Source organism: Rattus norvegicus, chromosome 1, assembly GCF_036323735.1.
Source record: "Rattus norvegicus strain BN/NHsdMcwi chromosome 1, GRCr8, whole genome shotgun sequence".
NCBI lineage: Eukaryota > Metazoa > Chordata > Mammalia > Rodentia > Muridae > Rattus > Rattus norvegicus.
The window spans coordinates 238,706,479-238,731,456 of record NC_086019.1 but is presented as its reverse complement, the minus strand read 5'-3'; the positions used below and the strand labels follow the sequence as shown (position 1 = coordinate 238,731,456).

The following is a 24,978-nucleotide window of genomic DNA, read 5'->3' as shown; positions in this document are numbered from 1 at the left end:
TTGCTTAGGCTTATTTTTGAGCTCCTCGTCTCTAGATTTATTTAACCTTTAATTTAGGTATAAAGGGACCCATGGTGGTAGACCACTAGAGATGAAAGGTGTTATCTGTATTTACATTGACCATTTTAATAAAGTTGTGCTGGGCCTCTGAGATGTTCTAAATGATTTTAAGAACATCCATTTTCTGTGCCAATAGCATATTAACACAACCCCAAGGAAGGCAGAGCTCCGGAGAGTAGGTCGATTCGGATCCACTTCATTCCACGAGGTTTTGCGCTGTCAGAATTAAAAGTGTTTTGTAAATACACATGAATGCAGATTCCGTCTGTTCAGCTGCACCTTTCCCTTTATTTCCCCTTTAAATGGAAGAAAGCACAAATAGAAAAGGAAACCAATCGGCATCTGGGGATTCCGGTACTTAGGGGCAGAAAACAGCCATGAGCCAGCTTCTCCAGGCACCTTCCCCACACTTCTTTGGCCACGTACACTCTTCTGCCATATTGTAGCTCTGTTACCTCACCTGGTGCAGATTTCCAGTAACTTCAGGAGTAATTTGGTGGTTCAGTACCTGGATACGAGGATCATGTGCTGCTGGGTTTGAAGTGTTTTCTTCTTTGCTTAGATATAAGCAGATGAGTGCTTCTATTTTTCTATTGGTGCTCTGCCATTACTGTATCAGTTTATACCTTAATCTTTTTGTATACAAAAGGACTTAATCATGTGCCTTGCCTTAAGTGGTGTCATTCAGTTACGTGCTATAAAAGCCTATCGGCACGTCTCAGTCAAGTATGCCTGTTGGTATTATTTCCATAGATAGTTGCCTCTGAGCTTTTCCAACATGGATCTGATATATTTGGTTAAATCCACTCTCTGCTTGCTGCCTCCCTATCCTGGCTCTAGGATCTTATTAATATGATTTTTGATCTAAGCTTGAGTCTTGTAACTAGTTACTTAGCCATCGGTATTCTCTCAGTATATGACTGCAAATATATCATGTAAGTTACTTGAATGGAGATAATTTAATATAGAGATTGCCTAAACAGACTTAGATCTGTAGAGAAAAGGGCATGTGGCTGAAAACTGAACTGACATGTTCAGAAACATCCCAGCATTCAGGAATTCAAAGGAAGGCTGAGATTTATAACTCAGATGCTCGGAGGAAGGATGAACAGAGATAGGACTTAGAGGGTTGAAGAAGGTACCGTCTGGCTTCTGTGTGTATCTGAGACTTCTGGGGAAGGAGCGTAGATCCTGTTGTTTCTGGGCATCTGCACAAGCTGGTTAGCAGAAACATCGGGGCTGTTTAGTTAAAGTTTGAGGAGTGGGTGGTCAGAAAGAATAAGGAAGCAGGAAGAAATATGTAACATGGTCCCAGGCAAACATAAGCCCTCCCCTGAGAGCTCTGAGGGAAGAAGGTGTGTTCTGACTGTAGGATTCAGAAGTTTCAAGAGCGATAAGATTTGACATTTAAACATGTAGTTTCTCACCATTCCCTTCACATGCCTTTCATTGTCTATGAAATACAAGTACTTTCTACGCATCTTTCATATTTCTATTTTTCTCATGCTGGTCACTTAGACTCACCGCCAGACCTAGGAGGGCCTCCTGTGTATGACTGGAGCTAACGTTAAAGATGCAACAGTGGGGAGATGAGAGGAAATTTCCACCTCGTAGAACCTGCCGGCCAGTGTGGGTAACAACTCCTCAATGGAGGAAAGGGATGAGGAACTCTGGGGGAGGACTGGAGGAGGGCAATGGCTAGAATGTAAATAAATAAAATAATGTTTTTTTAAAAAGTCAGTCAGGCAAATATGAACTATTAGTGGTGGTTAGTGCAGAGAATGGCATCTACAACATACTTTGATAACAAGTTATCAAATTTAGGAGTTGTGGGGTGTTCAGTTTTCCTGAGGAATGATGTGTAGGTGTTAGATCATGGGTGAGGGGAGGGGCTTAGTCTTGCCCATGCAGAATAAGTGAGAAGTCAGTCTGAGTTCTTAGCCATGGGTTGCGGACATACAAACCTTTCCACCTAGGATTATCAGTCTCAGATTGTATCTCCCCCACAAACCCTGTCTTAGCTAATTCATCTAGGGCAACTGATCCCCTTCCTCATCTCTTAAATAGTCTTCGTGTACCTGACATATACTGATGTGGTGTGTGATCAAGTCTGCAAAAAGGTAGTTCTCTGACCTTATTGCAAGTCTCTTGAAACTGGCATTTGTCTCCCACCCATCTTTGCAGTAATGTGTTCTAACATCTGCTTGCTAAATGAGGCAGCCATCTTTTGTAAGGAAGACAACTTCTCATTCGATGATTTGTTCTTTTATTTGATTTGATATCTTGTATGATGCTTTGGATGGTCTTAAGAAGATATTGGTGGTTCCTTGACGGATATGTCGCAAAAGGAGAGCTGCAACTTATCCCACTTTGGAAGGGCACAGCAGTTTGGGGTTTGAGGGCTTACATTTCAGGTCTGTATGAATCACAGTGACTGGCCCCTTCTTCTAAAGTGTTCAGAAGTGTCCAGCTTTACTGTACCATTGAATTCTACCTCCACTTTGCCCTGTATGACTTTGAACGAGGAAAAGATAAGTGTTGACAGTACCAACTCTTGGACTCCTCAGACAGAGTTGACCTTGAACTCTTGAAGGTTAAGCACTGTGTAGAGAAGAGGCTTGGGTAAATACCACACCCATCAACCTTCCTCCTGATTTATGCCCTAAATCTGTTTGCGAAAGCACGGGTGACCCTGCACCAGGGACCTAGCTGCATGTTCTTCCTTGTGATTTAGGCCTTCACTAGGGACTAAGATGAAATCTGAAAATAATTATGGAATGAAAATTATGAAACTCTTCTGGGAGTGCTTTCCACTAGTGTAAGACTATGCCATGATGAATAGCACTGGAAAGGGGCAGCCCACTTATTGCCAAATGACCTAGAAGTTCTAGTGCGTGGAAACGATCATTTTATGTACACTATAAATATGATTAATGTACGCCCTGATATGATGTGTTAAATTTTATGCCAAATGAGGGAGCAATTGCATGAGAAAAGATAATAGAAACAGCTGGCTCTACACTTGTCTGAACAACCATATTAAATCCATAACTATATAGAGAAATATGAAAACAAGGAGATTTGGGCAAAGTTGAGATTGATATGTGTGTTTAGATGTGAGAACGTATGCTTTTATTTATAAGCCTATATCTGGTGAATTAGCTTTCACAAGTAGGCTGTTTCCACTCCCTCCCCCAATCATGGACTCACAATTTTTATTCCTACTGTCAGATGTCCTCTTTGTTGGGACAGGTTGCCAAGTTCTACAGCATGGGAGTAATCTGAAGGCCATATGGTGATGTGCAATTGATGGGCGATATTAGCTAAGAGCATTCATTCCTTTAGCAGTTGGTAATCGCAGGGTTTCACTATCTCAGTTTATTTTTGTCATGATTCTATGACATGACTTATATTATTTCATATTAATAAAGATATTTAGAGACAAACACATTTCCTAACAGCTTACATTGGGTGAAAGGGGTGTGCATGCTTGAATGTAAGTGTGTGCGTATGCGTTCGTGCATGAGTGTGCATGTGCTTGTGTGTGTGTGTGTGTGTGTGTGTACTGTGTGCGTGTGTGTGCATGTGTTGACTGTGGGATCTATAGCAATACAATGATATATTATATAGTAATATAGTAATGTGGAACACTCTTGTCATAATTAATGACCTAGATTAAATGCTAAGCTGTGGTTCTTTGGGGCAAAGTTTCCACCTAAATGGTTTTTGGAGAAAGAGAAAGCTGTTGCAGGCCCTGCAGCTGATTAACCTCTTTGTGGTGACTCTTTGGTCTCTTTGTGGATGAGCAACAATTTTCCACACTCTTCTGCTGCTTCTTCTTCTCTCTCCCTACCCTGTCCAAGTTCATTTTATTTTTGCAGCTGAATCTCATTTAAGAGGGTAAAGGCCAACTTTCTTCGGGTCACAAAGACAGGCCTCGTTTTCATTCCTATTTGTAGCTTGGCTTCTGAGGGACCTGTACCGCAAACAAACAACATAGTCTCTCAATTCAAGACAGGGCAACATCTTCCCTGTGGTTTAAAGCCTGGGATGAAACAGAGGAAACAAACACTTCTTGGCTACAACTCCGGTTTCTGTATTTGATCCTCAAAATAACTGGTAAGGGTTGAAGAAAGATGTGAGAGGTGTTTTAGTTCGCCTGACCCATAGCAAAGTGGTACCCACCCTCACCCCTGCCACCACCCATGTTCCTTTTGTAGATTAAAACAAAAAAACAAAAACACTGACCTTGAAATCAAAGGATATTTTGCAGGGTCCCTGAGCAAGGTCATGGTGGAACCAGGACACTAGCCCAGGTTGTGATAGCTTCTGAGCCTCTCTTGAATCTTCTAAGACTACTTACATCCTTCAAGTACCCAGGGAGTATCAGGGCCCCTTTCCCTCTGATAGTCTCCTCTCTTCAGAGTCTTCCCTTCAGCTGACTATCAAAACAGTAAAGTTGCCAAGGAGTGGGGGCAGAGAGAAAAGTGAAGCTTATTAATTATGATAATGTGTGTGAGCAGTTTGTAAATTATAAGCTCTTACACTAACTTTCTATACTGGTAACAGTTGCACTGTGCACATTTACGTGAGCCACTTATCATTCGCAGCTAATTACCAAGCAGTACAATAACAATTATGTGGTTGAATACATGCTCGCCTGATCAACCGTTTGAATAATACTCAGTCCTCTTCCCTCGGTTGCCATCTTCAAGGTGGATAGTTAGGGGAGTTTGATCTCACATTGGCAACTGGAAAATAACAGGGAATCTTCATTTCAAGGAAGAAAAATAAGTTATGGTAGCGAAGGTGGCTCATGTTTAAGAGTTGGTCCTTGGCTTCTTACAGGGAAGGGGTGTGTAGATTTCCCAGGTCTTACAAGCTTCAGGGTCTAAACTGGAGTTGCCTTCAAGTTCTTGAGGGAATAGTGGCCAGCATGGCCCATTGGTTTCTGCACTTAACATTATTTGTCCCCGGTGGTTTTCACATCTGTGGATTTGGGCTGGTTTCTACTCATGCCAGGTTTCTCAAAAACAACTGTAATTATTAAAACCATGAACTGAGCAAACATGAACTTGGCTGAGATGGAATTTTAAGTCACGCTGCAGTACAACACTGATTTTTTTTTCCTCTAAGATTCTGTGTCCTGCTGTTTGAAACAAATTAGGATGAAAAATAGTATTTAGCCTTTTATATTCTGATATGTGCTTTCAAAACAATATCTAAATAAGCAGCTTTACTTTGGGAGACACGGTCCAACTATGCAACCCATGCCAGACCTAACCTTGTACCCCCCCACCTCAGCTTCCTATTACAAGTGTGTACTACTGTATACGACCAAGTAAGTGAAGAGGTTGAATTGAGAAAATAATTCCCTTAGCTTTATACAAAGGAAATGTCAGTGATTTGTGAGCAAGTCATAGTTTCTATGTATGTTGATTTCTGGACTGTTTTTGCTTATCTGTTTCTTTGCTTTTACTTTACTTGTGTTACAGTATGGAAGCCAGAGGTCATTGCTGGGTGTCTTCCTGTATTGCACCACCTTTTGAGACAGAGATTTTTCACTGAATCTAGTTGTCACTGGTTGTCTAGAACTAGTGAGTCCCCTGGGAGCCTCTTGTCTAACTTCCTAGCACTGGGATTATAGGAATACCATACCACATCCAATTTCTTCACACCACTTCTGGGGATCCAAACTTAGGTCCTCATACTTAAAATTGAGGAAGGAAATTTACACTCTGAGGCATCTCTTCAGCCCTATAACTGTAATTTTTCCTAATTTTATAAAGGGCTATATGACAGATGACTGATTACTCAGTTAGAAGCACGAAAAAACAAACAAATTTAACAGGTACGATTTGCTTTAACAAAAGGAAGCATGCGTTAAGCAAGGTCACTTCAAAGGTTAAGAATGAAGAAATTACTTTAAGAAAATGAATATATGACCCATGCATCTTCAAGGCAGGATGGGATGTCTTGATCACTAATATGCAACTTGATTGCAGGCAGGATCCATTGGTTGAGCTTTTGACTGTATTGTAAACTCAGCCTAAGTGCTTACATCTCATTTAACCCTTACAACAATCCTCTAGGGGAAAAACACAGCTTGAGTCACATAAGTAATTGCCTGAGGTCACCCACATAGTGCATAGAAAAGATGATACCCACACTGTGAACCAATTTCCATGTTATTTCTGTGGCCCGAGAAGTTGAGCATGAACAGAGGATGCTAGACCAGATTGGGTATCAGAATAGGGATGTAGAGAAACCCGAGAGAGAGCCTCCCAATTAGATAAAGACGAGCATTTCAGTCAGGGGGAGCAGCGATGAGATTACCTGTACAGATGAGTCCTGTTGGGTACCTCATTTGTCTTCATCTGATCAGTATCTTCGGGTTTTTGCGACCCATTTGTACCACCCTTAATTTGATTTCTCCCTGAAACTTGCTGTAATTGAGTTTCCCTCCCATGTTGCAGATAGAAAGAGGCCAGTAACATGACAACCAATGACAGTATTAACCAGTGGTGTCTGAAAAGCCTTTACAAACTGCCACGGAAGAGAGGCTGTTGAAATAGTCTATGTTTTAACTAACTTTTGGGGTTATCTTATTTAAAATTCAGATGGTCCAAAGCACATTCAGAAGGAGGTTCGTTCAAAGCCTCCAAGGATAAGATGAGTCCCAAGAGTCTGAGGTGTGGTGAAAATGTTGGAACTTTGGTTTCTTTTAAAATACACAGAAATAGTATAAGAATATATTTTTTAATCCCTGGTGTGGGACACGAGGCTGCCTCAGATCGTCCACAGCAGCTGATGATGATTGGTCTCGTGTCTTGACAGGCCTGTGCTTTTTCTGGTTTTGTTCTGTTTTGGTTTGGGTTTGGGTTTTTGCCATTGTTTTTGTTTGTTTGTTTCTTTTTCCAAGTGAAGGTAGTTTCTGTGTTTTTGTGATGTTCCGAAAGCAGGGGACTTTCCAGAGGGTGTAAATGCTTGGGCTCCAAGAAGCAGTGTGGGTTGTTGGGTGGATCTTGGTTGTTAGTCACAGTTTGTTAAGTAGTTGTGCATAAAGAAGAAACAAGAAGAAGAATAAGTTAGATATCCTGACAGTGAATATCAAGTTTGCCCCAGGGAACTTGACACCCCTAATCAGCAGGAAGTAGGCTAAGGTTAACATCACCTCTTTCTGGCCCCCAACTTTATTCAGGGGTCTCTTCCCTTTCCCCTCTTTTTTTTTAATTCCTATTTTCTCTGACCCTGCTTTTGTCCAACCTTCTTCTGCACTTCTGTAGAACTGATTCCATTTGCCACACACGGATTTCTTTTCCCTCTCCTAGCTAGTGTTAATGGGTTGAAAGGGTGGAAGAAAAGGGGGCGGAGAAGGACAGAAGAAAGGAGAACCCACAATGTCTAAAGGCCGACCACACTGAGGACTGATGTATGAGATATTCCCTTGGAGATTAGATAAAGAAAAGAAATAACTATGATGAATCAAATGAAAATAGTTTATTTCCTTGAGGCTGACAGAAGTTTGGTGTAGTATTTTATAGTGAGTGAGAAAGTTCTTGGGTCATATAGAGAATGTTTCATCCTCTCAAAAAGCGAGGCTTGCTGAAAATAAATTGTAGTCATGATTTATTAATAGTGTTTTGGAATTGAGAAGACTCTAGTCTAGAGTGTAGACACAATTCAAAACTTATATTTTATTTTATTTTTTGAGACCTTTCATAGAAAGCTTCACATAGCTGTAGCCAGCTCATGCCATGACCTTTTCATTCTGGATACGACATGGACAACACACTGAGTGAGTGGAGAGTGCAATGTCTTTAGAGATGGGCACATAAAGTGAACTCTATTTTTTATCTGACAGCCAAGCAACCTTTGCACAAGCGATCAGCAGCTGTAGGCAGAAGAAGCTGGACATCCCCATGGTGCAGGGCAGTGGTTGGTAACTGCAGGTGGCATGTAATTTAACCAGTATGGAAAGGTCCTTTTGCCTGGACAGGATATTTTTGTCTATCTCTATTCGGTCTTATAGAGCTTAAATGTTGCCATGAATGAAATTCTATGTGCCAGGCACATAGAATTCATCTCTGTTTTTACAGATATGAGATCCACGTGTATGCATATCTTTTATGAGAACCTTTTTCTTTCTGTTACAACCTACATGCCTAAAAATAGTTTAAAACTTGATTGAGAGGCCAGTGTAACTATAAACAATTTTTGATTCAAGAGAAAATAAATAAACAAAAGATTCACCCATATCTACTTCTAAGATTAAAAAAAAAATAGTGACTCAACATTTTATTGAAGTGGCAGAAGCTACAAATGATTTGCCTTTTTCCCTTTGAGTCATCTGAGTGAACACAGATGAGAGTTCAACCCTCAGCAGATGCAACAACCACTAAAAAAAGAGTCATAAGCAGAGTAGAGTCGTGGTTTGTTTATGTTTCATGAGAGAGAAAGCAGCAACTACCATAAGGAGTTAGAACATAAAAGAATCAGGATAAGGAGGAGCTCCAACAGGCCAATGTTTAAGAATCAGAAGAATGGCCAGAAGTCACAGAACGGTCAAGGGTAACCATTTCCTTAACAGACTGTCTGTATCGCCTCCTCCCTCTCACAGTATGTTCTGAATTCTTTAATCAGTTTTTCCCTGAGATGTCCATAACTCTCTGCCTTCACAGGACACCTCATGCCTTTCTAGATAAACCAGCCTTCCTCCTGTCAGAGGATTTTATACCTGCCTTTTCTTTTCTTTTTCTTTTTTGACCCATTGATAAGATATAATTGCCCACATAAACATACAAAGCCCAGTACTATCCATCCCTTAAAAACATTAATAACCTGTAAATACACAGAGTGGAATCTTAACGTCACCAGCCATGGCGTCTCACCCTCTCCTCCTCTCTCTCCCTCCTTTCCATTCCAGTCTCCTCCTCTTCCTTCAAACTTCTCCCCCACCCATCCTTCCTTCTCCTCCAATGACTGGCCTCCTTCTATCCTGTACCTACCCCTCACCTGTGTTTTACAAATTCAATGGGGAGAAGGTTCTGCTGAAGTCACCTGATTCCTGAGTACTAGGCAGCTGTCCTTGGGGCAGTGGAATTAGCATCAAAATACAGATAACTCTAGGGCAAACCACAACATTTCCCCCTTTTTTCCAGTTAAAAGGCCTTTTTACTTATATATAAATTGAGTACAATTATTACCATTCTACAATTTATAAAGCATATGATATACTCAACAACCAGTCCATCACTATATCAGTTAAACAGAACATTTAGTTATCCATTCCAGCTTAAGAAAGGCTTAAAATCTATGTTATATCTTGGCTAGCTTGTATACTATCTGATAACTATCCAATAAAATATGTATTTTCAGAATTAAGCAGCCTGATAGGCTATGAGACTTCTATCAGTCTATCAGTCTTCAACCCCCATCAGAAATCTGAGAATGACCAAATATCTATACACATAGAAAGCCTAACGTGGCTTCCAGAACTGAGAGGTTGTAGAGACAAATCTCCACTAGCACAGTCCCCTGTTAGCAACATGTGAGCGCAAGTCTTCAACCTTCTGGCCCAAAATCAACTGACAGACGAATACTGTCCAGAAAAGGACAAATTATGCACAATAGTTGACTGATAAACTCTGCCAAGACAGGGTGATCAGCCCTTCAAACTATACCTGCCTTTTCTTGACATGTGTTTTCTTTAGTAGGGTATGGTGGGGATTGAATGAGATAAAGATTTTAAAATTTTTATATACAGAGGTAAACTAGGTTCACAAAGTAAAACAGTCTATGCTTCCTCTGGTCTGTGAATCCTCGCCTTTGTTAAGTAATCACATCAGGGTAGCTACTAGTAAATGTTGATAAAGGCCAGGAAACTAGAAAGGGTTTCATGAGGCTGAAAATGGAGGCTGTAAGGAGGGTTGAGACAATGGAACAAATTGGAAGAAGGAATACTGAGGTTGGAAAGGCAAGGCAGTGAAAGAGGAACAGACAGATTAACCAAAATGAGATACGTATGTGACATCCCAAATGGGAACTTGTTGCTTTGTTAGCGAACACAGCAATAACAGCAAGTATCACATGATATCAACATGATGTAGGACCCCACTCATAATAACCAGTCTCCTTGTACCACGGTTATTTTTTTCAGTTTAGATAGTTTTAAAGATTTTTAAGAAAAAGTAAAACTTGAATTCAGTGCATGACAAAGAGAATTAAGTTTGACAGAGGTGCTGAAGAGAGTCGAACAAAAGCAGGGTCCGGGGATGAAGAGCTGGCTCAGTGATTAGGGTCCTTGCTGCTCTTACAGAGGTTCCAGGTACAGTTCCCACCACCACATGGTGACTCGCAGTCCTCCAGTTTCAGGCAGGAATTGACTGCCCTCTTCAGAAGTCAATGGACACTGCAGGCATACACACATAGGCGTGCTTTGAGACAAAACACCCATACTCATAAGAAGTTTTTAAAAATAAAATAAAATCAGGTTCAGTTCTTGTGAGGAGTTAGCAGAGTTGAAGATCTGGGTGTCAGAGAGACAAACTACAGAGAATCCAGTGACAGGAGCAATGGCCACAGATTCTCTAAATTTCTTTGGCTAAGGGGAACCCCGATGATATTGTTAAAAAAAAAAACCAAAAAAAAAAAAAAAACGAGCTGAAGTTCTTAAATATTTTGATAGTTTCCGCTCCGTATTTAGCCTGGCAATTTTTAAATTAGAGGCCATCCTGACAAATCGTTCCAATCTGAGCTTACATTTCTTCTGATTGCTTTCCTGACTCAATTCCTGCATTGTTGGTTTGCTTTAATTTTATCCCCTACAGGACATTTCCATGACAGCTAATTTCTGTAATAATGCTTCATGCAGAACTGCGGACTAAGTCTAGTATGAGCCTTGCCATTTCCTTTCATAAGCAGGCACCATGAGACTTTGCGATACTTTTGATCAAATACATAGCACAAAATTGCTTCCTACCAAGTTCCAGTGAATTCTGGATCTGTCCCCTTGAATGCTTGAGGATAACTCAGGCTGTGCTCAGTTTTGTGCTGCCCTTCTTTGCCATGGATTCTGAGTGCTTTGAATGAATGACTATTACAAGCTTATTAACGGACTTGGGCCAAGTCAGTTCACTCATTTCTGTTTCAATTTTATCACTTGCTGAATGGGAATCACTGCCAGGCACCATTCCTCCAGGGAGAGAATGTACAGCTTGACATGGACGAGAAAGAATGAACACAAATGACATTTTTAACCGTTTCATAGATTTCCCCAAAGAAAGAAGTATTCATTTTTGACTTAGTTAACAATTTCTGTCCTGCTTTGTGTCATTGCTCCGTTGTGATTTTTGCTTGTGGCTTTCCTACTTTTCTTTCTTTCCTGCTTCCCCGACCACTGTCATTTTAATGCTGTTTTAGACGAATAAAACTGATGAACAGAAATTGGATTCTTTACTCTCAGTTACCAGACAATATCCACTTTAAGAAAAAACTTATCGCAAAGATGGAGTTCGAGCACTTATCTGGAATTTTATAGCCCAGGCTTCTGCTCACCAAAAATGTGTTACCTGTGTCTCTTGTCACTAACTATTTTAAATGATTGAAGCATTCAGCCGTCCATGATCTCAAACATTTGCCAAATTGAAGGAAGAAGGTTGCTGTCTGTCAGACAAACATAAAGAACTCAGAAATGCAATGAGTCAAGATGTTCTTTATAACTCAATATCGCATCCTTAACTGTGTAAGAATTAATCTTTTCTCCTAACAGATTCAGTTGCTAGGATAAGTGACTTAGCAGTAGATCAAGTGTAATTGGATTCCATGTGCCCGTAGGTACAATTTGACCCAAGCTATTGCATTTGATAAAAGAAAGCAACGGCTTTGTCTTGTTTGCAAGTTGACTGCCTTCTCCAGAAAGCAGATAAGGTCAACAGCTTGAGAAGCATTTCCTATCTAGAAGACGGCATGCTTTCCGTCCACAGAGATTTAGAAGGAGTGTAGAAAAACAAAGCATTTTATTTAGTGTTTTACTTTAGTGAAATTTGATGCCTTGGAAATAAGCTCTTGGAAATAAGACAGACCTTTTCCCATAACCAGGCATCCACACTGAAATCCTAAGCAAGTTACTTAAATTATCCAAGGCTCAGTTGACACATCCAGAAAAGAAGTTAATGGCATAACTTTTTATAGAGGAAGATTAAATGAGATAGTAAGTGAAACATGCCTCGTGCAGGACCTGGCACACGGATGCCCACACTAACTATCTGCACTTAGTCACATATAAAGCTGGGAAATGAATTCCCATTATGGGCTCCATGACTATGATCACGTGGTGGTCTAAACTCTGGGCAACTGCAGATGTTAGTCATACAGATTTTCTCATCACAACACATTTTATATAAGTCCTATGTAATGCACACTTTGTTCCTCAGTTGGACTAGCCACATTCTAAGTGTCAAAGAGCTGAGAGGAACATCTCTATGGACAGTTCAGGGCTATCCAAGTGCTGCTTTCCTGCTCTCAGTTGAGGACATTTTGGTCTACAAATGAAATCAAGTGGAAAAAGAGACTCTCTGGGCCTTTCCTGTCAGTGTCCAGACCTGTGACAGACAGCTCTGCTTTCTGTTGCTGATGAGAGCTTTGGAATCAGTGCAGACGAAGGAAAAGTACACACACATCTCTCATCCCGGGAGAGGCAGCATGAGCGAGCTTGGTCAGTCACTCTTGTGCCCTTGTGTAAATCTGGGAGAACTGCTTTCTGCGGTTTGACATGAATCCAGTCTCTAGATTATGAAAAATCAAACAAAGCTCTCAGTCCCTGAAATTGATTCCACAGCTTTACCAAGCCCAAGAACTTACGTTCAGAGGCAATGGTATGTTCTCATTTTTGAGCCTTGAGAAAGCAAAAGAGAAAAAAGAAGAGGAAGAAATGCAGGCAGACGATAGTGGCAGTAACAGAATGAACAACTGTCCTACCAGCAGCACACTTTCTAGCATTTTCTGGAGGGTCATGCTCTAAGAACGTTTTTTTTTAGCTCTGCATCATCAACATTAATAGAATTGGATCATTAAGGTCCTGCAGAAAAAATAACTTACTTAGAGGATTATTTGAAAGCTAAGGTCAAGTATTATTTCTTGAAAGCACATTAGATACAGTAGCATGAGTTTGACTGGTGAGCAACATTTGACAGATTTTCCTTAAAAATGACTTTCTTCTTACTTTTAAAACTCATAGGAGACAGGGAGATGGTTCAGTTGGTAAGGTGCCTGCCATGCCAATATGAAGACTAAATTTGGTTCCCCGGAACCTATGGGAAAACAAACAAACAAAATTAGCCAGGTGTGGTGGTGCTGCCTGCCATCCTAGCTCTGGGGAGGCAGAGGCAGGAGGATCTTTGGAGCTTGCTGTCCAGCTCTTCTGGCTGAACTGGGAAACTCCCTGCTCGGTGAGGAATCGTTTCTCAAAATCAAGATGGAGGGCAACAGAAGAAGATGGTCAACACTGTCTTTTGGTTCACAAACATGCATAAGCACACACACAGGTACACATGTACTCAATCAAACTCATGCACAGTGCAATCAACATTTCTTTATACCATCCCCAGCAAATGAGTAGAACTTATTTTATACTATATTATTTTTATCTATTCATTAAGAAGATCTATGTACTAGGAATGGGTAGAAGTACTTTATATATTATCTTATTTAATGTATATAAGCTCAAGATAGTAGATTATATACAATATATATGAATAATGTCTAACCATAAAACTAACCCTTTATTATGAAAATAATATTCAACAGAGTGGGACTAAAGCATAAAAGTTTAGAAAAATCCTTTGAAAATATCCATTACCAAAAAAAATTCTAAAATCAGATAAACTGATATCATTTCAAGTTTTATTAATAATTGCCAGCCAGGCCTAGTGAGATGGCTCAAGGCTCTTATCTCTGCAAGCCTGTTGCCCTCCATCCCATTTGTGGAACCCATATAAAGGGAAACGAGAAACAACTCCAAAAAGTTGTCTTGTGTGAGCTATGCTCTATGGCTGCATATTCATATCATGTGCTTGCAGACAAACAATAATAATCCATAGGGTCTAAAGGATAATCAACAGGTGGTTAATTTAGGATTCAACTCCTTAAGTATGCATTTCCTCATCTGCAAAGTGGTGATAATAATAATTGAAGAGTAAGCAATGAGAGAGACGCTGTGTATGGTGCATGAAAGGCAATGCTGAGGGCATTGAAACCCTACCACAAGTTGTCTACTATCGAAACAATAACTGTGTGTGCATTGGTTTGTTTACTTATTTATGTTCTACAGATGAAAGTCTATAGGACTAAATGCATGTTGGGTAAGCATTCTACCACTGACCAATGCTTCCAACCTAATAATTTCTATGAAAATTGCTTTTCTTCAATGCACAGGGGATCCAAAATGTTTGATCCACAATATTTAAACCTTCTTTTTTCTTCAGTTTTAAGGAGTAAAGGAGTGACTGACTATTCCTCAAGATTGAAGTTAATGAGGTAGTCAGTACCTTTGGCAGCTGCTGGCTGCTTCCCATGGCGTATGCTGGGAACTGCCTACCTTGGCATTCAGTACCGACAGTGTGTATGTCAGCCCTAGAGCTGTCTAATGGCATGGGACCTGAGCAGTTGAGCAGAGTTTATGATAAAGAAAGGTTTCTATTAAATGATGCAGATCCTTATATGTAGCGTGTTGGTGTGTAAATTTTCGATTTAGTTTACCATTCATACTTGAAATGAGTTGGGGAAGCTGATAAAACTGTGAATGCAGTAGACTGTTGACCCCATTTCAGTTTTCAAGTCAGTTTTAATATTTTCCAAGTGACAGTTCATCGGCTAATGGAGTTACTAGTCTATCAACAGGGTCTGGGTCTACAGTCTGACATTACTGTGACTCCATAAATGTCTCCAGACACATTTCTGAAGATTATGAAAAATGACAGTAAATAGGTTTCTGGGACACGACTCCATCAATCATGAAGAAAATTTTCTTTATTAATATCCTGCAATTATCAAATTAATGGGAAGGAAATATCCAAGTAATTTCTCCAGAGACACTTTGAGATGAATGTGAAATTCCAGTTTTTTCCTTAAAAACATAGCATTGTTTTGTTGATATATGGGCAACAAGAGACTATCTGGGGTGAAAACAAATTGCCTTCAAAATCAAATCACTTTATGTCTTACATATAAGCTTCTATATGCCTTCAGGTGAGTGAGAGGAATAACTTTGACACTGCTTTATCTTGGGGTCATAAATTATTTGTTAATGGATATGGTAACATATGTTTGAGGTCTTCTTTGTGTACCAAATACATGCATTTTAAAGATAACATGTTAGTCTTTCAAAACATCTTCTCTCCATCTCCCCTTTATGCCTTCCTCCTCATGTGCCTCTCTGTGAAATGTCTTTGTCTCCTTTTCTGGTACTATTAATAAATCACTGAGTCCAATTAACGCTGCCCATATAGCCATGGTGTGTGACCATCCACGGGAGCATGCGCTACCTACCTGCAGCCACAGGGGAGTACCTCTGCCCCCCTTGGCAGCTAGCAACTGCTGGAAGCTCTCTGATGCGGTGTGGCTTCAGGAGTCTCTCGCTTATCCATGCTGAAATTTCTGCTGTTTAATCTTGTGCACCAGCTGGTCTGAGCTGATATGTTCAGAGACACACTTTGTCCAGAAAAAATGGACCACCCTTGCCCACTAGCAGCTTAGAATTAAATGTACAGGAACGTTAAAACAATTGTAAGCACTTCGTGACTTTATTATACTTGCCAAGCTATTTTGTGGAAATATTTGTTCATCCCTTATTTATTGTGTTGCCCATGAAAGGAATGTTTTTATTGTGAGACATTACAAGAACACTAATGGCAATCAAAATGACCACTTCACAGGGGTCTGTGGAATATATATTTCTAATAAAGAACATAGGGAGATATACCAACCCTAGGAATGTCACAATAATGGTTCAGGACTAAAGTTAAACATAAAAAACAATATGGCCTTCTTAAAACACACAATTAAAAACTATTGTCCTTCAACAGAGGTATGGACAGAGAAAATGTGGTACATCTACACAATGGAGTACTACTCAGCTATTAAAAACAATGACTTCATCAAATTCACAGTCAAACGGATGGAACTAGAAAATGTCATCCTGAGTGAGGTAACCCAGAACACACAAAAGAGCACACATGGTATGCACTCATTGAGAAGTGGATATTAGCCCAGAAGCTCGGAGTACCCAAAGACACAATTCACAGATCATATAAAGCTCAAGAAGGAAGAAGACCAAAGTGTGGATGCTTCAGTCCTTCTTAGAGGGGGGAACAAAATACAGGAGAAATATGGAGACAAAGTGTGGAGCAGAGACTGAAGAAAAGACCATTCATTGACTGCTCTACCTGGGGATCCATCCCATATGCAGTCACCAAACCCAGACACTATTGCGAAGGTCAACAAGTGCATGCTGACAGGAGCCTGATATAGCTGTCTCCTGAGAGGCTCTGCCAGAGCCTGACAAATACAGAGGCAGAGGGGATGCTCATAGCCACCCATTGGACTGGGCACAAATTCCCCAATGGAGGAGTTAGAGAAAGGACTGGAGGAGCTGAAGGCGTTTGCAACTCCATAGGAAAAATGGCAATGCTAACCAATCAGACACCACCAGATCTGTGGTTAAACCACTAACCAAAGAGTACACATGGAGGGACCCCTGGCTCTAGCCGCACATGTAGCAGAGGATGGCCTTGTTGGACATCAAAGGGAGGAGAGGCCCTTGTTCCTGTGAAGTCTAGGTGCCCCAGTGTAGGGGAATGCTAGTGCAGGGAAGTGGGAAGGATTGGGTCTGGTAGGTTGGGGAGCAACCTCACAGAAGCAGGAGGAGAGGAGATGGGGTAAGGGGTTTCTGGAGGGGAAACTGGGAAAGGGGATAACATTTAAAATATAAATAAAGAAAATATCCAATAAAAGAAAACAAAAAAAGAAAAAAGAATTATTTTGGGTGGCTTAATAGGCATGTTGGAAATGTTATACTAAAGGGGATGTATAAAATTGTCAGAGCTGGGGATTGCTCAATGTGTAAAGTTCTTGCTGCACAAGCATGAGGACCCAAGTTCACATCCTCAGAACCTCTGTAAGAAACAAACACAGTGGTATATGCCTACAGTCTCAGAACTGGGGAGACAGAGGTAAAAGGATCCCCAGGGCTGGCTGAGCAGTTAAGCAAGCCAAACCAGCCAGCTCCAGATTCAATGAAAGACGGTCTCAGGAAATAAGATGGAGAGACACAGAAAAGGACACCTGATGTCAAGCTCTAACCTGCACATGTGTGAACCCGTAGTCCATATACTTCCCGCACTAACACACACACACACATACACACACACTCACACACGTATACATACATATACCCACACACACTCTTACACACACATACACACATGTACATATACATATACACATACACACATGCACACATGCATACAATACACACAAATGTACACATATACACATATGTACAGACATGCCCTCACACGCACATATACACATACACACATACACATACACTCACACAAACACATATACATACATACATAATACATACATACAGAGAGAGAGAGAGAGAGAGAGAGAGAGAGAGAGAGAGAGAGAGAGAGAGAGAGAAATCTTGGGACTGGCCTGAGTAGTTCCAGTCACCAACAAGCTCTTAGTGACCTTGGTTGCTCATCTCCATGCCTTCTGGATCCTTCCATGGGTGCACTATGGAGTCAGTGATAGCATTTGATCAATATTAATAGCAGCAGAGAACACTGAGCATTCTTCTGTAGTATCTCCTTTATCCTCACCGTAGTCCTGTGAGGTAGGTGCAGTTGGCATCCCAGCTGATAGATGACAATATTGAGACTTGAGGCAGGGGGTGTCTTTGCAACATGATACACAAAGCCTCATGGCAGCAGATCCCATGATATTAATCAAAGACAGTGCATTTTCCCTAGTACATAAGAGCTATTCTTATACAGAGCTGCTATATGTCTATTCAATGTGCAGGCTAAGGACAAAGCAAGAACAGAGAAAGTTTTGGACATAATGTAGCTCAGATTGTCCTCCCCGGTTGTCTCCTCAATCAGATACTGTTGTAGTTATTCTTAGTATCTGATGAAGACACCAATATGTATGCCTTAAGCTGAGTGGACTGAGCTCAGGGCAAGAAATGGTGCTTCTGGGCAAGACATGTGTGGTTTCTTACTGTTCTATCCGAACTCTAGAAGAAAAATGAACTCCTTCATGTTGACTTCCTGGGATGTGATAAGGTGCCACCCAATCACTGAGTGCCCATCTCTGTTCTTTTAAAATACTCAGTGGAGCTGGGGTTATGGCTCAGAGACAGAACACTTACCCAAAGCCCTGAATTCTGTCTTTACCAACATTGAAACACTTTAGATAAATCTGCGTCCTTTTCCTTTGGGCTTCTGAATTGGGGGAAAAATTGCTTAAGTAGAAATAGTTTCCTTTCTCCAATCATTCCAGTCCTCTCAGACATGTTTCTAATGGCTTGTACTTTGAGTTACTTTTTCAGAACAACCTGACACTTATGCTGCTCTGTCTCCCTCCCTCTGCTACAGGCTCTGAGATCCTCTTAGTCTCAGAACACCTACCTGGCAGAACTCAAGCTCTGGAAATGACTTCCATGCCTCTCTGTTAGCCCCAACCTCTCCCCCACGCTGTGCCTCAGTAGGTAGCCTCTCTGCTGTTATCTTAGACTTTATCTTTGCCAGACAAAATGCTTGTCTTCTCTAGAAAGTCTGATGTCTCCAGAGTTACATTTTTAGACTCTTTTAAAATTAAATTTTTCCTGCCCTAAAATGTAAGCCACTTAGGAGACTCTGTGAGTAGCTGTGAATGCCCATAACAGACACTCAGTAAATATGATGAGTGAGAGAGTGAATGGCGGGAGGGATGAATGAAGAAATTAGTAAGTCAGGAAATCAGAAGAGAAATGCCTCCTTTCAGAAGCCCCTGTGTGCTCGTATGCTTGTTTCATAGCCAACCATAATGAGGCTGTGTCCACTAGGAAAGTTCTCCTGCAGTGAAAGAGAAAGGGTTAAAAGGAAGAGCACCAATCCAGTGGCTTTCAGCTTCCCATTCCATCTCTTGAGAGGTGCATCCTGCCTGAGTCAGACACAGAGGCTAATCACCTAGCCTCCATAAACTGGGAGGACGCTGTCATATATGGGGACCTAAAAGTGAACATACAGACACAAATACCCACACACATATACAGATACATACACAGGCATATGAACAAATATGCAAATACATACTCACACAATTCACACACACACACACACACACACACACACACACACACACACACACACACACACACACAAGCTGTGGGAAGGACCGATGTCCTGAATTCAAAGTTGGAATCAGAACAATTTCTTTGTGCCTTTTTAAGTTAACAAAGAGAGCATGAGTGGCATGTTCTCCTGCCTGCGTTGCAAGCTAGTATATGTAATATATTTATTTATTTTATTATTCTATGTGTATATTTTGCCTATATATGTGTATCTATTTGTACCATGTTCATGCCTGGTGCCCACAGAGATCAGTTAAGGCATCAGATTTCCAGGATCAGGAGTTACAGGTAGTTGTGAGCCACCATCTAAATGCTAGGAAGTCAAAATAGGTCCTCTCTGAGGGCCACAAATGCACTTAACCACTGAGCCAGTTCTGCAACTCACCGCCTAAGGTCTTATGCATCATGGAAATAGGGGCCAAAGTCTATTGGACAACAATAAAATTTCTAGAATTCTACAACGAGAGAGAGAGAGAGAGAGAGAGAGAGAGAGAGAGGGAGAATATCATTCTGTTTTCACTGAAATAATAGTGGGGTTAGAGACACTCCAAGGGGACCCTGAGGAAAGGACTAATGTCAGCCTGCCTGGAGGAGGCAAAGAGAACGGTGGCCCAAGAGCTGCTCAGTGAGAGAGCACAGACATACCCACGGCCTGGATGCTGGCTTTCCTGTCAAGGGGAAGACAACAAATGTGTAGTTTTAAAGCAAGATATTACTCTTAAGGACATGCACTCAGTTCTCACATACATGCTAATACACACATACACATGCTCACACACATATGCTTGCTCAAACACCCACACACTCAGTTCTCACACATGCTGACACACACACACACGCTTGCATACACACATATACAGACTCACACACATACCCACCCATACATGCACACACTCAGTTCTCACACACAGTGCTCACATACACACACACACACACACACACACACACACACACACACACCTACGGGTGTATGGAGCACAGTTGTTTAAATGCTTATTATTTTTATTTATTTGTGTGTGTATCCATATGTGTACATATATGTGCACAGTTATGCTTGCCAATGTCTGCCAGAAGTAGATGACAGCATGGAGTGATGTTGCCTCTCCCTCTCTGCCAAGTGCTCTGAGGTAGGGACTCTGAACCTGAGGCTTGCATTTTAGCAAGGGAAAGCATTATTCCTATGACCCCCTGTGGCCCTGAGCCGAGGTAACTGCCATGTGCAGAAAGCCAAGCATGTTACGAGAATGCTGGGCTACAACTCTAGTCTTCATGATTGCTACGTAACTTTTCCTGATCACCACGGTATCTACACAGCCCCAAAGAGCTGCTTTCCTAATCGCCCCACATTCTGAGGTCTGTATCCAGGCCTGCAATTTTACTCCATTTTTTTTGTCTATGGCCACTCAACCTTTTATTGTGTTTGCTCTCTTTATATATTTTATTTTGACATTTTTTCCATGTCTCCTCTAAAAGGAAATATCCTGGACGGTTGGATCTAAAGATAAAATTGAATTTCTAAATATTTCAAAAATACTACCAAAATATTTTGATATTTAGTCAGGCTGCTAAAGTTTTTAATGTGACTTTTAGATATCTACATTAAAATGTTTCCTTCTAAGCTCTGAATCACAGTCCCTGGTTGAATTTTAAATAGCACTGTTTATCAAAAAGTGTTATTTTTAACTCATCCTAGAACATTAAATAATTTCTGTGGTTATTAATAGAAGTTAAGTGAATAAATTTTTGAAACATTTATTTAATGAGTCTGAGAATCTCTGAAGAACTGTAAATCATCTTCATCTTCATGATCTCTGCAGAAAAACAAGAATTGATGCAGTCAGTGATGGGAAACTAAAATTGGCTACCGATGGAGACCCTGTGGGTTTCAAGGGGCACTGATTAAAGGCAGGCAACAGGGGCCAGACACAAATAGGACACAGATGCTCAGCTCCAGAATCACTGAAATCATATAATTATTGGTGGTCCTCCCTCCAGTGCTCCAAATTCATAAAGTTTGGGCTGCACAACCTAGGTGGTGATGATGATGATGATGGTGGTGGTAGTGGTGTGGTGGTGGTGGTGGTGGTGATAGTCGTGAATCTCACTCAACAGGCAATGTCTCATGATCCTGCTATAGATGTTGGCAAGGTACCTAAAAACTCCTATCTACATACAGAAGCAGGAAGATGATTTGAACTGTCCCAAGATTTCTCTTTAAACAAAACCAGAATAAAATTAGACACACTGTCAGTGAATGGAGTTTCTTTTCTTTCAGTCATAGCAGTTGCTTTGAGGGAGGGTACAGCAGTTGTATTTCTACCATTTAAAAGAAACTTAGGAGGTGAGGGAGATGGCTCAGTAGAGGAAGTGCTTGCCGTGCAAGCAGGAGGATCAGAGTTCAAGTCCTAGCACTCCCATAAAAAGTCTGGTGGACTAGTGGGCAATCTGTATTTCCAATACTTGGGAGGTAGACACATAGGAACACCAGGCCTAGCTTAACTAGTGTCATTGGTAAGCTCCAGGCTCACAAGAGAACTTGCCTCACTACATAAGTGGAAATGATGATGGAAAACATCATATTACCTCAGTTCTTCATATATGCATGTTCTCATGTGTACACATATCAGTGCACACATGTAATTAGACACGTGAATACACAGACACACCACACACACACACACACACACACACACACACACACACACACACACACAACCATACGTCTATATCTGCCTCTCATCGCATAAACTTAACTTTATTTGCTTATCATCTAAGCCTTTTCTGACTATTCAATGCCTACAATCAAATCTCACCAGGTCTACTACCTACAAAACACAGTTGACTGAAACACAAAAATAGGAATAAAGATCATATTGAAAAGCTAGGAGAAGTGAGAATTTTACGTTTTTGAGTATTCCAAAGCATTTTACTTATGTTTTACTAAATCATCATAATATCAGCAATAAACTCAACACTGTAGCTTTGAAATAATTCTTATCAAAATGCAATCATTGCCCTACTCAAGTTAGAAATCAAACGAAATTATTTCATGTATAGTTGTAGATCTCCTCTACAAATGGAAAAGTAACTCTGCATGTACTCTGGAAATCATCCTTTGGCTTGGAATGTTTGTACCAGGAGGTGATCTAGGTATTTTAGGTGGGAAACCAAGCAGTGAAAACTGCTCTGTAAACTTTAGACATGATGGGCATGTCACTATGCAGAAACCAGCCTGTTAACATTGCACTCCCAGGGCTTGGAGGCTAGGGATTTGGTGACGAAGTTAAGGCATATGTTTGTTTCAAAAATGTGCAAGCAGTAGTTTTAAGAAACTCAACAGGGTTGTGGGATGAAAGGCAGGTGTGAGTGAACGGTCCAGGAAAGGACGTTCTAGGAGGTTGAGCATAGATTTCCCGGTTGATCTTATGACAGCAGCGCTTTCCATCACCTGTTCTGATGCTGTGCCTGAGAATCCTCATCCCAAATGGGCAGGGACTGATGCCCTGTAACCACATCTCAGGCTGGATATAAGGCAGAAGAGCAGGGTCTTTGATGGATGGACAGAGCACTGAAAGATGAGAGATGGGTTAAACATTAGATTAAAGAGAAGAGGGAAAGACAGGGGAAATGCTAAGCTACCAATGACAGAAGAAAAAAGAAAGGGGAAAGACACATAAGAGAAGTAAGTGCAGGGTAAAATTCAGTAACAAGCATGACAGAGATAGGAGATGGCTCAGTGGTTGAGTGCTTGCCATGCAAGCTTGAGGACCTGAATTCTGTCCCAGGCACTCATGTAAAAATTGGATGTGGTGGTGCACTTCTGTAATGCTGGTGCTGACGGATCAGGAACAGGTTGGTCTCTGACCAGTCAGCCTAGAATAGTCAGTGAGCTCCGGGTTCGGGGAGATATCCTTCCTGAAGCATAATGTGAAGGAAGAGTGAAAAAGAAAACGCTCGTCAACCTGTGCTGTGGGCACCCTGACATGCACACGCATACACACGCACACATGTACACACACCAAGTGTGAGTGGACAAATGAAGGGACAAGGAAAAGCAAGATGTCCCTTCCCTTCTATGCTGGGACTGTAGCATACCACCTTCCTCTGTTCCCTCCTTTCCTCCTACCCAGCCTCTAGCCAGGCAGTAGTGCCAACTGCAACAAGTCCACACCCTCCATGCCCTCGCGATCTTAGCCCACAGAGCACCTACCATTAGCCATGGATATCACATTTAGTTCAGGTCTATTTCTTCCCTTTGATCTTCTGGAATAGGTTGGAAACTTGGAAAGGGCAGCTGGGTACTTTTTAGTCAGAGTAGGGATTTGATCCAATGCTCCTGAAAGCCAGAATAACAAAGTAGAGAGTGTGCTTCTCTGGAGTTACAGAGCTGCCACTTTATTTTAAAGGAGCATAGAAGTTGTTATTCAATGCCGTGTGACTCAGCCAAGCTAATGAAGTAGCCAGCATATGCCTAGATCCATGGCAAGTTATCGAAATTCAGAGATTCAGGCTTTTGGTTTATGAATGGGAGGTTCTATGAAATCATTTGCAAGAGTCAATTATATGTACCTCCAGAGCTCTATTCCCACAGAAATAACATTATAAGTGATCGTTGGATTTGTCATATTTAATCTAATATAAAGCCAAGATACATTTGAAATAAAGAATAGGAAGGCATGCTGGAATACCCAAAATCTATCAGAGGAAAGTGACAAATGATTGAAATGAAAAATCATTTGTGCCAGACCTAGTGACATGTGCCTTTAATTCCAGCACCCTGGAAGCGGAGGTGGGAGGTTCTCTGTGAGTTCGAGGCCAGTTTGATCTACATAACAAGTTCCAGGACAACCAGGACTACATAGAAATGTCCTGGTCTCAAAAAAGAGTTATTTGAGGAAGGCCAGAAGGGGCTGGACAGTTCAACTCTGGAGCTATTTTATGGTACAATTGAAATTTTTTTTATTTTAAAATAATGACTGTGATCCAGGCCGTCTCTCCTTGTTGTATGAATTTTACTGGGGAAACATTTAAAAAAAGAGTTATTTGAAAATTCTCACAAATCCTGACAGAGGCAGAGACTGTAGATGTGCGGAGGGATGAGGGAAAAGCACAGTGAATTGCTAAATCCTCTCAGCTCCTTGGCACATCTTTCAGCGTGCCTTTCCTTCTGCATCTGCTGCCCTTGTGTCTGCACCCTACACAGGATTCTTTCTTACTTCTCTGATAGAAGTGTTCCTTCCTTTCAACGTTCCAAAATATGGTGGCTCTTCTGATGGCAGAAGAGGAGGTGGTGGGGTGAAACCTTGGCAGAATGTCCGAAGTGGTAGTGAGAATGTACTTTATGACATAGATCATCAGACATTGACCGAACAGACTTTGGTAGATGGCAAGGGAGAAGGGATATTTAGGTCTGGTGGCAGGGGGATTGGTAGCAATCACTTATGAGTTAGCTGCCCTTGAAGGGCAGTGGCTGTGAAAGTGGCCCAAATCACTCCTGGGTATTTCTGCAGAATAAAGTG

General features: G+C 41.1%; 1 protein-coding gene and 1 long non-coding RNA gene across 3 annotated transcripts in view; one reads left to right on the top strand and one right to left on the bottom strand.

The window, feature by feature from the left end:
- Prkg1 (protein kinase cGMP-dependent 1) overlaps positions 1–24,978 on the top strand; it is a 1,233,235-nt gene that overhangs the window by 320,728 nt on the left and 887,529 nt on the right. The window lies entirely within an intron of this gene.
- LOC120097454 (uncharacterized) overlaps positions 6,961–24,978 on the bottom strand; it is a 63,292-nt gene continuing 45,274 nt past the window's right edge. The window contains exon 7 of the long non-coding RNA XR_005494862.2: positions 6,961–23,795. This is a non-coding gene — a long non-coding RNA (uncharacterized LOC120097454). The remainder of the gene's footprint in view (positions 23,796–24,978) is intronic.